The sequence below is a fragment of the Bos indicus x Bos taurus genome, chromosome 7 (genome assembly GCF_003369695.1).
Source record: "Bos indicus x Bos taurus breed Angus x Brahman F1 hybrid chromosome 7, Bos_hybrid_MaternalHap_v2.0, whole genome shotgun sequence".
NCBI classification, from domain to species: domain Eukaryota; kingdom Metazoa; phylum Chordata; class Mammalia; order Artiodactyla; family Bovidae; genus Bos; species Bos indicus x Bos taurus.
Window position 1 is genome coordinate 83,874,820 of NC_040082.1, and position 13,579 is coordinate 83,888,398.

Here is a 13,579-nt window from a genome sequence, read left to right on the forward strand (position 1 = left end):
TGGAGTTGGTGATGGACAGGGAAGCCTGGTGTGCTGCAATCCATGGGGTTGCAAAGAGTTGGACATGACTGACTGACTGAACTGAACTGATAGATGAATCACTTTGCTATACACTTGAAACACTGTAAATCAACTATACTTCAAAAATATATATATAGCTCATAGGGGAGATTAAAAAAGGGAACCTGTGTATTCAGTGTCTCTCATTTGTAGATAATACTATTTTTTTTGTCTTCATGATGGACCTAATAGGAAGGCATTATTATCTCTTAATGTGGAAGCTAGATCAGAGATCTAATTTGTCTGATTCCAAATTATATGCTCTTGTGGTCATTACATTTTGACAGCATCCTTTTAGGTCCAAAGACAGAAAGAAACACTATTCAAATTAAGTCCGGGAAAATAAGAAATATATTGGCTCATAAAACTGAAAAGTGTAGATATGATCCTCCTCATTCAACCATGCGTGCTACAGGCATGGTTGGATCCAGGGGCCGAATGGGTCTGTGACTCCATTCTACTTCCGTCTTTGTTACACTCACTGTCAAGTGGGCTCTCAGGAGTTTCAGCTTCAATCCCAGGGGAAAAGAGAGCCTCTTTCTAAGTTGGAAGAAAAGTCACAGTATTAAATTTCGTTATCATAGCTTGGTCTACGTAGTCCTAACCACACACTGTAAGCAGTTTGAAAGAAAAGTGAATGATCAGGGCCAGCTATTTCAGAAAATGTGAATTCTAACTCTTAAGCCTTGTGTATATATGTTGAAGATGCAGATATGGACTTCAGAATAACTACACAACTTCTGAGATTTTTTTCGTTTAGGTCATGGAGCTAACCTGATAACTATAGCAACTGCTATGAATCATAAGGATTTCAGAAGTAAACAGTGACGTTTACTTCTCTGCTGTAGGAAAGGTATTAATCACACTGTAAAGTCATACATACAGCTTCATTCCATATTTGTTTATGATAATATGTTGCATAGCATTCTTTAAAAATACATATAAAGGAGAATAGGGTTAACATTTATCCTATAGTATATAGGTGGTACTGTAGTAGTACTAGAGTATACTAGTACTGTATTAAGTAGTATAGTACGTAGTAGTACCTGCTACATACAGGAAGAATGTAGGCACTTTATATCTACTTTTTAAAAAATGTTTTGTTTATTTGCTTAAAAAAATTGGTGTATAATTTCTTTACATTTTGTGTTAGTTTCTGCTGGACATCAACATGAATCAGCTATATATATGTATACATAGATCCCCTCTGTCTTGAGCCTCCCTCCCACCCACTGCCCCGTCTCACCCCTCAAGATCATCGCAGAGCACCAAGCTGAGCTCCCTGTGCCACACAGCAGCTTCCCCCTAGCTATCTGTTTTACCTATAACAGCGTATATATGTCAATGCTACCCTCTCAGTTCGTTCCCCCTTCTCCTTCCCGCTGTCTCCACAAGTCCATTCTCTACATCTGCATCTGTATTCCTGCCCTGCAAATAGGTTATCAGTGCCGTTTTTCTAGATTTCATATATATGTGTTAATATACAATATTTGTTTTTATCTTTCTGACTTAGGTCACTCTATATAACAGGTTCCAGGTGCATCCACATCACTGCAAATGACCAAATTTCATTCATTTTTATGGCTGAGTAATATTCCATTCTATATATGTATCACATCTTCTTTATCCATTCCTCAGCTGATGAACATTTAGGCTGCTTTCATGTCCTGGCTTTTGTAAATAGTGCTGCAGTGAACATTCGGTTGCGTGTGGGGTTTTTTTGAATTTTGGTTTTCTCAGGTTATACACCCAGTAGTGGGATTGCTAGGTCATATGGCAGATTTATTCCTAGTTTTTTAAGGAATCTCCAGACTGTTTTCCATAATGGCTGTGTCAGTTTATATTTACACCAATAGTATAGGAGGGTTCCCTTTTCTCCACATCCTCTCCAACACTTATTGTTTGTAGATTTTTTGATGATGGCCATTCTGACTGGTCAGAGAAGGCAATGGCACCCCATTCCAGTACTCTTACCTGGAAAATCCCATGGACAGAGGAGCCTGGTGGGCTGTGGTCCATGGGGTTGCTAAGAGTCGGACACAACTGAATATCTTCACTTTCACTTTTCACTTTCATGCATTGGAGAAGGAAATGGCAAACCACTCCAGTGTTCTTGCCTGGAGAATCCCAGGGACAGGGGAGCCTGGTGGGTTGCCTTCTGTGGGGTCGCACAGAGTCGGACACGACCGAAGTGACTTAGCAGTAGCAGCAGCATTCTGACTGGTATGAGGTAAATACCTCATTGTAGCTTTGATTCGAACTTCTCTAATAATTAATGGGGCTTCCCTGGTGGCTCAGATGGTAAAGAATCTGCCTGCAATGCAGGAGACCTGGGTTCAATCCCTGGGTTGGGAAGATCCCCTGGAGGAGGGCACGACAATCGACTCCAGTATTCTTGCCTGGAGAATCCTTATGGACAAAGGAAACTGGCAGGCTACATACAGTCCATGGGGTTGCAAAGAGTTGGACACAACTGAGCGGCTAAGCTTTAATAATTAGTGATGTTGAACATCTTTTCATGTGTTTGTTGGCCATCTGGACATCTTCTTTGGAGAAATGTCTGTTTAGGTCTTCCATCCATTTTTTGATTGGGTTTTTTTTTTTTTTTTTTTTATTGTTACTGAGCTGTCTGAGCTCTTTATACATTTTGGAATAATTCCCTTATCTGTTGCTTTGTTTACAAATAGTTTCTCCTGTTCTGAGGGTTGTCTTTTCATCTTGTCTATGGTTTCCTTTGCTGTGCAAAAGCTTTAGGTTTAATTAGGTCCCATTTGTTTATTTTTGGTTTTATTTTCATTACTCTAGGAGGTGGGTGTGATTTATGTCAAAAAGTATTCTTCTTATGTTTTTCCCCAAGAGTTTTATAGTGCCCTGTCCTACATTTTGGTCTTTAATCCATTGGGTCATTTCTTTTAGTATAATTATTTTAACAGTTTGAAATTTGTTCTGGTGTAATATACAAGAAAAAGATTACTTTCATTATTTTTAGGTAGTTAGATTGTAGAGAATGTTTGCCATTTGCTTTGAATTCATTCACCTTTTTTTCTCGAAAGAGCTGTTTATTTTCATTTAGTGATCTATAGTCCTTTCATTTTCTGGTCATGTGTTGTGAGTAATACAGAAGTAAAACATTATAAGCCTGATATTTAAAATTTTCTTCTTGGCTGAAAAAGAACTGGAACAGAAACCATAGTCTTCGTTGGTAGTTTAATGGCAAGTTTAAAGAATGGGAGTTGGCCGAGATGTGAGCAGATAAGCCCTGTTCTAGCCATTATATCCTATTCATAGACAGGGGAAAAAGTTTAGAGTGTTTTCACATACCTGTCCTGTAAAACGAAAGTTAAAGCTGAATGTTTATTACATGTATTATATAAAGAAATGGAGTTTCTATGTCTGTTTCCTGAGAAGACTGTTTCAGTCACAGCTCAGACAAGAATAGAAAATGCACTGTAGTTGTTTCAGGCAGAGGCTTTAATACAATCAATTAGTGCCTGCAGAGCCATTACAGGGGCTGAAGGAGGTGAGACAGAGAAGTACCACTAGCCTTGAGGTGCACCACCACGGAAGTTACAGAGCCTCTGTTGGTAGCGTTAAGATCACGCAAGAAACTCCTATCTGGGAATTCCCCGGTGGTCCGGTGGTTAAGAATCTGCCTTTCAATGCAGGGGATATGGGTTTGATCCCTGGCCAGGGACCTAAGATCTCTGCTTAGGGGCATGATGTGGGGCAGTAAGCCACGTGCCACAACTAGAGAGAAACCCAAGCACTGCAACGAGAGCCTGTGTGTTGCACCTAAGACTTGACACAGCCAAAAATAAATACATAAATATTTAAAAAAAAAGAAAAGAAACTCCTATCCATCTCCTGGTGCTTTGTAGCTTCAAGATGAGTGGAATAGCAGGGGAGAGAGAAGCCACTCCAGAAATTCGCATTTAGAAGGCTCCTGCTATGCCTTTGACTGTTGCCAGAGAGCAAAGAAAAATGACTCCGGCCTTCCTGCTGCCTTTCAAGTATCATACTTGAGTTTTTCTGTAAGATAGAGCCTACATATGCATTCAAAACTTTGCTGCCTAAGGTATCAGAGAAATGTACTTCTCAGGTTTACAGCCTCTGCAATGTAAGGAAGAGATAGAAAGATTTTTCCAGTGGACTGGATGTCAAATAGACAAACCCAACAGAAGGAGTGAGGAGCTTTCCTACAGTATTCAAATACTTATTTTAAAAATCATATACTGACGCATATATATGGAATCTAAAAAGATGGTACTGATGAATTTATTTGCAGGGCAGCAATGCAGAAACAGACATAGAGAACAGACCTATGGACACAGGGGGAGGGGAGGAGGGAGAGGGTGAGATGTATGGAGAAAGTAACATGGAAACTTACAATGCCATATGTAAAAGAGATAGTCAGTGGGAATTTGCTGTATGACTTGGGGCACTCAAACAGGGGCTCTGTGACAATCTAGAAGGGTGGGATGGGGAGGGAGATGGGAGAGAGGTTTGGGAGGGGGGGACACGGATGTACCTAAGGCTGGTTTTTGTTATGTATGACAGAAAACCACAAAATTCTCTAAAGCAATTATCCTTCAATTAAAAAAATAAGTTTAAAGAAAAGGTAGTATTGAAAAAAATTCAAAGCATTGTTGATTTGAAATTTTGAAAGTAGACTATGTAGGAAAACAAATTTGTTAGAATATTTGATGAGGAGAACAATATGACGTTATAAATTACGTTTGTAATAGAGAATTGGTTTCACCCACCAACTGGTAAGAATTAACTTCCTGTAACATCATCTAACCTAGCAAGAGCTTCTTATCGGGTGGGTCAACCAGTCCTGCGGATGCTGCCGAGCAGGGCTAGGTGGCCACAGAAGCCTTGCCAAGGACTCCAATTCCCTTGTGTATCCCAGGATGCTGTATGATCGTAACTGTCATCTTAGTGTATTATGAGAAAGGCTGTAAGGCGCTGCATTTTAGTAAAGCAGTCTTCTGTTGTTTCAATGTGACTGATATTCCTGAATATGAAGGCTCCGAAGTGAATTAATGTACAAGAAGTATAAGCAATGACTCTTTCAGGGCACTTGCTCTTCACTTGTGTGAATACATCATGGCCATATAAGGCTGTAAATCTCTGGATAGAATATTGATATTCCAGGGAGTAATGCTAGGTAAATAACAAAGCAGCTGATAAAAATTCCCTGGGTTTTCAGAAAAGTAAAAGCCTTGATTAATTAATTCTTTATCTCCTCCTCCTTTTCTTGACTTTTATAGCAAGAGTAAGATAATTATTATAGTCTGAGAGATAAGACTAAATCTTCCAAGAGCCGTATTTGTGCAACTCTGTGGTTTGGGCAAATTATTAAATGAATTAAGGAAATTCATGTTCAAAAGCCTCTGATCTTAAAATAATTTCCACTTAGAAGAGATAATTTCCAAGTGGAAAGTAAAAATCCTCTACCAAGTTAAATTTTTTTTTTTTGCTTAAAGTATATTCACTGTTTTTGAGGAGTTAATTATGCACAAAGACTCCACTTGGTGCTTGAAATATATCTGTAAAGAAAATAGACAAAGAGGCCTGTCCTTGAGAAGTTTATATTTGAATACGTAAAATATGAATAAATTATATAGGCTATTAGAAGGTAAAAGCAATATATAAAAAAGAAAAAGTAGAGCATTTTAAAGGAGATTAAATGTGTCAGGGCAGCAGGGATGAGTTATGAGAAGGCACAATTTGGGTTAGACATAAGATGAGGGACCAAGCTACACATGCCAGGCAGAGAGAATAACAAGGGCTCTAATGTGGAAACACGGCTGGGGTTTGAGGTAAAGAAGGGAGGCCAAGGTGTCCAGAGCAAGGTGGGCAAGAAGCAGTAGAGTATATAAAGAACTCCTATAACTTAAAAAACAACTTGATTAAAAAATGAGCACAAAACTTTAATAGACATTTCTCCAAAAGCGAGATACAAATGACCAAGAACCTGAAAAGATGCTCAGTATAACCAATCATTAGGGAAAGGCCAATCAAAACCCCAGAGAGATAGCATCTCACACGTATTAGAATGGCTGCTATTTTTTTGAAACAAGGGAAGAAGTGTCAGCAGGATGTGGAGAAACTGGAACCCTTGGGCACTGTTGGTTGAAATTGTAAAGTGGTACAGCCGCATGGAGAACAGTATGGCAGTTCTTAGAAAAGTAAAAAATAGGACTGTCATATGATCTGGCAATCCCACTTTTGGGTATTTATGCTCCCAAATTGAATGCAGGGTCTCTAAGGTGACTTTTGTCAATCCATGTTCATAGTAGCATTATTTACAAGAGCCCCAAATTGGAAGAAACCGAAGCATCCATCCACAGATGAATGGTTAATGAAATATGGTAGATACCTACAATGCAATATCATTAGCATTAAAAAGGAAGGACATTCTGGCACATCCTATAAACGGATAAACCTTGAAGACATTATGCGAAGTGAAATAAGCCAGTCACAAAAAGACAAATAAATACTGCATGATTCCACTTCCGTGAGATAACTAGAGTAGTCATATTCATAGAGGCAGCCAGGGGCTAGGGGCAAAGAGGAATAGGGAACTATTATTCAATAGGTATAGAATCTTAGTTTTGCAAGATGAAGGCATTACGGCCATGGATGGTGACTGAAATAGCGAGAATGCTCAGAAATAGTGTTGAGTGACAGTGAGCCATTTTCCCACCCACACTGGCTCATTCTCAACAGGATACACAAACATTGTAGTTCCTTCTACCCTAGAAAACCTTCCTTTGATCCTGCATTCCTAAATAATTACTCTCACTTTTCTGCTGCAGTTGAGAGCAAAATTGGAAAGACTTGTCAGTACTCTGTGTCAAATACCTGTCTTTCTATTGTCTTCAATTTCCTACAAATAGACTTTCAATCCATTTCTTCATTGTCAAAACTCCAGACGTAGCATCTGTAAAAAACAACCAACCCAGAGCACTGACTGTACACACACACAGTAAAATCAAGCTGATATAGGAAGGTGTTCTAGTCCAGTCATTTCATTAAATTGCATCTACTTTTCCCCCTCAGTTAGTCAAATGGAATGGTCTGGTCAATTTGTTTGTCTTTACTGTTACTGTTTTCAGGATAAAAATGGGAATAACTTACTAATATTACTTTTAATTTCATAATGCATATTTTGGTAAGATAATTTTTGATGTAAGTATTAAGCAGCTTTAAAATGATATGCACCTTTTCTTTCACAAATACTTGACTGAATTATTGTAGCAATTGTGAACAAATGATGGTTCATTTTAACATGAAAATATAGAAACATTTTCATAAATCTCTGTTTTGTTAAGCATGAGAAAGTTACTTCATGAATGAGGAGGAGAGTTGATGTAAATCTTTATGTAGTGTACTTATTTAAACTTTTAATGGTTCCAAGTAATTCTGTGTGATGACTGGAATGTGCCTACCCTGGGTCATACCTCTGGGTGCCTCCATTCATTGGAGGCCAAATTCCACACGTGGTGCAAGAAGAGAGACTTTCCTACTGATGGTGGTTGTTTCACACTAAGTGATTGTTCAAGAAGGTCCAAGTTTTGCCTAGTTTTTATTCACTTGCCCGGGGTCCATGATAACATTTCTTTACTGGTCTTCATCAAGCTATGTGCTCATTATCTCTTAACCATATTTTCCTCTAAGCTGAACATCTTCCTTTATATTCCTGTCATCTCAGCTGTTGTGTTTGAGAGCAATTCCCCTTATGAGCAGGGTTACTGCATAGAGCTGTATAGCCTGTGCTCTGCACACAGGCTCCCAGCAGAGAGGGCAAGTGAGGCTAAAATCCAGGCGTGCTCTGTCCCCTAAGCCCTGATGGTGGCATGTAGGCAATGGAGAAAGGAAATACTCTTTCTAATTTTGTCAACTGGAGGCATGCATTTTCTTCATTTGCACAAAGCACTGTAGAGGCTAATAGCAATCCTGCTTGTGAGAGTTGATCAGAGGAAGAGCCTTTCTTTTGATATAGAAGCACAAAGGACAAATACTTGCTTCTTCGGACCCCTTTGCCACTGGGTTGTGGTATTTGCCCTGGACTTTGACTCGGTAACTGGGACAAAGGAGAATTCTTCCCCACAGCTCAGGGGACGCAACAGCTTTCCTAGAGGCAGTAGTGATCTCAGTAGATGTCTAGCTCTGGATGCACTGGCGGAAAGACCTCTGGATCCAGCACTGGGGCAGGGCTTCCTGAGACTAATTCCACAAAGTGATTTTAGCTCAGAGTGTGGAATCTCACTATCCCTGGGCACCTTCCCAAGCCAGTCCTCTGACCTGCCTGGCGTCTCACCAGCTCACCCCAGTAGCTTCTCAATAAATTCTTTTTCTGCTTAAATTAGTCAGTTTCTTTCGCCATGTAACCAGTTTACTGGAGAGTCTGAGCTCAGTGGGATCCTAGCATGAAACCGCTTCATTTTCTTTCTCTAGGTGTGCTTTGATGGAGACTTGTTTTCTGTCCTTTCACAGCATCTTGCGCGGCTCCTGTAGCATTTCAGACTTTCAGGTTTTGGAACACCGGGGACAGTATAGTCCACTGTAAGCTCGAATCTCACATCCAGTTTCACACTCCTCCCCTCCCTTGGTGCAGGTGTGACCAGTCGTGCAGATGGTCCCACCCTGGGGGGTTTGGTGTGCTTTGCTTATCTCCCCCTTCCTTCTCTTCCTTCATCTTTCGGGTTCATCTTGGCTGTCTCTTTCCGAGTGTTGGGTCCTGGAGGCAGAACTGAGGAAGGGACTGACATCGGATCGTCAGTCCTCGGCCTGCAGAGGAGACATCTAGATATGGCAGAAGTGGAGTGCATGCATGGGCTCTTCAGGAAGCCTTGCAGAGGCCTCAGTTGCCCAGGCCTCCAACATGAGTGATTCTTCACAACCCAAGTTCTTCTGCCCTCTGTGCTTTCAGCTCCTGCTCCTCCACTGCAGCCTCCCACTAGCAGTCAACCCTTTTAGGCTAGATTGTGACAAAATTGCTTAAGTCTAGCTACCCTCCCGTGGTATCCATTTGGCCCTAAGGGAACCTGAGCATTCTTTTTTAAAGATTAATTATTTCCCTGGCATTCTCATATCATCAAGCAGTGGGAGTGGGAGTTTCACTCTGTTGTCCCTTGACCACACCTTTCCTCCTCTTCTAACACGTGGGGAGAGCTGCTTGCTCTATGTAAGCAGAAGTCTGCCTAGGGGTGGAGATGCCAGCTTCCGCCTCTGGCCAGCACTCCTCATCTTGTGATTGTTTTCCTTGCCTTCCCCTACATCTTCAGTTAACTTGCCATAGGGAGGGAAGAAGTAGTTCCCTTCCCTCTAATATGGGGAGGAGAAAAGTCACCATTTGGGTGGCAACTTCCATACAGCAGGAATTCTGCCAACTCTTCTGGAATTCTTTAGTTTTTTCCTATGGGGGTAAAAGGATAGACATTGTGTGTGTGTGTGTGTGTGTGTGTGTGTGTGGTGGGGAGGGGAGTGTGTTGTAGTACATGATAGTGCTATCAGAGCTTGTCTTTTTTAAATTATTAAGTTTTATGAAGGTTGTGTCTATATGCATCCTTTAAAGTGTGTGTCAGTCAGCCTCTATTCTCTTTGTGTCTGAGACTATAGATTCGATTCCCAAACAAGTGGAAAACCTCCTTCACCATCCTGTTATACTTGCAATAAGTGCCCTTGCTGATTCACAGTGCTCCGTCATGTATAGTTTTTTTTTTTAATTAACTAATTTGACTGTGACGGTCTTCATTTTCGCATGCAGAATTTTTAGTTATGGCGTGTGCACATGGGATCTCGTTCTCCGACCAGGGATGGAACCCAGGCCCCCTGCACTGGGAGCATGGAGTCTTAGCCACTGGACCACCAGGGAAGTCCTTGTCATATGGAGTTTATTTGTGGTTCAGCACCTATTTCCTCTTTACAATGGCACGCTGATTTACTTTTGGGACATTTCCTCTCCCTACCTTTTTATACTCTTAGAGGAATGGTATATCAAATCATCCTTCTCCCATAGAAGGATGTTCATGGGATAATACTTCATTTTATCCCAGGTCTGGCAAGAGGGAATGCAAAACCCAAGTTCAGCCAATGGATGCTCTCTCTGGTGACTGTGATCTTGAGAGTGTGGTGTGAAGACTCAGTAAAAAATTATTCAAGTTCATGAATCCAGGCGGAATATAGCATGACCAGGCTGTTTCTGCTCTGAGTCTTTGGGACCCTCTAGAGGAAGTCCTACTTGAATTCAAGTTTAGCCTCTTCCAATTTTATTTTAATTAAGTTACAGTTGACATTTGTTACTTGAAATAAGAACCTTGACTGATGCATTGAACACTGATAAACTGCAGACTAAAGGAAATCACCCCATACTAGCAAATCACATACACCACAGGGATTTTTTTTTCTTTTTTCCTGGTATTTGTCTCATTGCCATGGTCACTTTTGGTCATCTATGTAATTTTCTTTTCATATACAGTTATGAAGATCCTTATTATGAATAGCAGTTAGATTTATATATTCCCAATTGGAATAGATTTATTTATTGTGTCAAATGTTACAGTTTTAAAAAGCAAGGTCAGGAAGATGTCAATCTCTTTACTTCAGTCACTTTCTGGCCTTACTATATGGAAGATGCTGTTGTTTTCTGTTGAAAGCCTTCCAAGCATGATACCACATCACACATAGACTTTTGCAGGAATATCCTAGATAGCCATGTTGTTGATTCAAGAGCTTCTCCAAGCATAGTGTCACAGCTGGAAATATACCAGCAGTGCTTTTACAGATTGATAGTCCAGATACACTCGAAAGTTTGAAGAGTGATTTAGTACTTAAATAAAACAAAATAAAGTGAAAAAGAGCTTAGCTACTCAAGGTGCACCCAAGAGACATGCATATCACCTTAGGAGTTTGTTAAAATGTAGGCTCCACCCCAGATACCGGATCAGAATTACATGTTAACAAAATCCCTAGCTGTTTAACATGTACATTGACATTTGAGGAGCACTAGAGTATAGAGAATATCAGAGGACATTACATATAGTAAGTGTTGTTTGATGAAACTTGTTCTGATCATATACCTATTAAAATATGAATTTGATTATGATAAAAAATGTACTTCTTCCTGTGGATCACAGTAAAAAAAAAAAGTTGGAGAGAGTGACATAGGGGAGATAGCTCAGTAAGGTTCCCTTTATTATATTCCCACCTCCCAACAACAATTTGGCTCCAGTTCATAGACAAAAGTGGCCGCAGAAGCTGTGGGAGCTATTATCAAACACCAAAGGATCTGGGAGGAGTCTCGCCCACCTGTGCATCAGGTACTAGGCATACCGACCTTGCTCTGGGCTGCCGACTGTAAAGTGGCCCATGAACCAATTCAGTTCCTCTTAGCTGAGGTCCAAGAGCCCCTGGAGAATACTGCCTTTGTCAGTCACCCACTTTTGAGCAAGCTTTTGGAAAATTCCAAGTGTCCAGTGGGGGAAGTTCTAACACACCACTGGAGGAAAAAATAACCCAAGACTGGACTCATTGGAAAAGATAAGAGAAATGTTAAACGTTATCCATGTCACCCTTCCCTCTGCAGCAGCTCAGTGCCAAAGGAGCCCATAATTACTCCCTTGAGAGAGAGAGTTTGTGAGGGAGTGCCCCACTTCCCAGCTGAGAAGGATGCTACCAAAGAGACCCACTTCTCTTTAGCCTCATCCAGAGTATTGAATGGTAACCTATATGGGGTGGGGGGCAGTGAGCAGATAGGAAAATGGCAGCCAAGGCTCGAAACAAATCAGAGGGAAGCAGAAGCTACCAGCCGTCCACTGGGAGGCCTGACTGTCAGCCACTGGGAGGTGTGTTCTGCGAACACAAGTAGATTGTTGTCACTAAGAAAGCTTTTAAATCATAGATTTGAAGACATGATTGAGAGCACTACAGAGAGGAGGCCATGGCTATAAGAAGTCAACCTTGTTCGCTAAGAAGCAGACCTGCTAGGCTGACTTCACTTTCTTTACTGGAAATATTATCAGACAGGTAAACTGAAGGAATGAGAATACATTTGGATTTATGAGATAATTGAAAAAAGTATCCCATGACATCCTTGTGGGTCAGATGAAGAATGTGGGCTGATGTAATAGAGCTGTAGTGTTTGTAAGTGGTTAAATGACTGTACTATGGGATGAAAAGAACTGTAAATGGAAAATGAAGTCCTTGTCAGAATATGCCTTTGACTTTCACCTGCTTCCACATGTTTAATAGGTATTTGCTCAAGAGCTTTGTGGCCTGCTGATCAAACTTCAAATATATTGATTTTGAACTCCCTAGCCAGTATAGTAGGATAAGAATTAGCTCCTCCAAGATATCAACAAGTTCTAAAATGGACTGCATATAGAAAAATAGAATTTCATAGGGCTAAATGAATAGTTCTATAAAATTACTATGAAAGCTACAACTAATTATATAAATAATATTTTAAAAAGTCAGACTTAATAACAACCATGAAGAATAATTGAAGTTTCAGTAGATTCTAAACTCTATAGTATAGTTGACAGAATAGTATAGTCACCAATTAAAAACCCCATTTAATCTTATATGAATAATGCTTATGGTATTCAGAATAAAGGTACTAAAAGTTTCACTCTAATCCAGGTTGTTCAGGCTTTATCTGAAATGCTTTATGTGTTCATTTTGGCTACCACATGTGTATTGCCCAGAGTTCTCAAGCAACAGAAACCAAGTCTATCCACCTCAAGGAAAATAAATAAAAACATACCAAACATGCGAAGTAATTTGTTCAAAGAGTAGCTCCTAGAAATCAAAGGCAAAGAATTTTTCTGTCCTTAAACGGTTAACTAGACTGGTCTTAGGATCCTGCTTTGAACAACTGAAGTGAAAACAGTTCTTTTTAGACACTGGGCAAGAAGATTGTGGTCCCAAAGGAAAAATAAGCAAATGAGGTGAACCCTGGAACCACTCTGGCTTTCTGACCAGAGGTATTTCCTGGAGCACAGTGCAGGTGAGCACAGGAGACAGACACTGGAATTCAGAGGCTGCGGTGGCTGGAATTTGGAGAGCAGTGTACTAAAGAGGAGAGAATTAAACCAAGAGAAACCTCCATAAACTTGCACAGGGTCCTTCTGTTGCTGAATAATAATCCAGGATGATTAGGGTGAGACTGTATAAGACAGGTACACACCCATCAAGAAGCTGTAAGCTGAACAATTCCCAGAGGCCTTGAGGGACTCATAAACAGAGTGAAGGGTGAATGGTCTTCAGTGAACATCTGGGGACATTCAGTAGAGATCCCAGAAAGTTCACACCTTATAATGTACCAAGTGGAAGCGAAAGTTGCTCAGCCATGTCTGACTCTTTGTGACCCCATGGACTGTAGCCTGCCAAGCTCCTCTGTCCATGGAATTCTCTAGGCCAGAATACTGGAGTGAGTAGCTGTTCCCTTCTCTCGGGTATCTTCCCAACCCAGGGATCAAACTCAGGTCTCCCACATGGTAGGTGAATT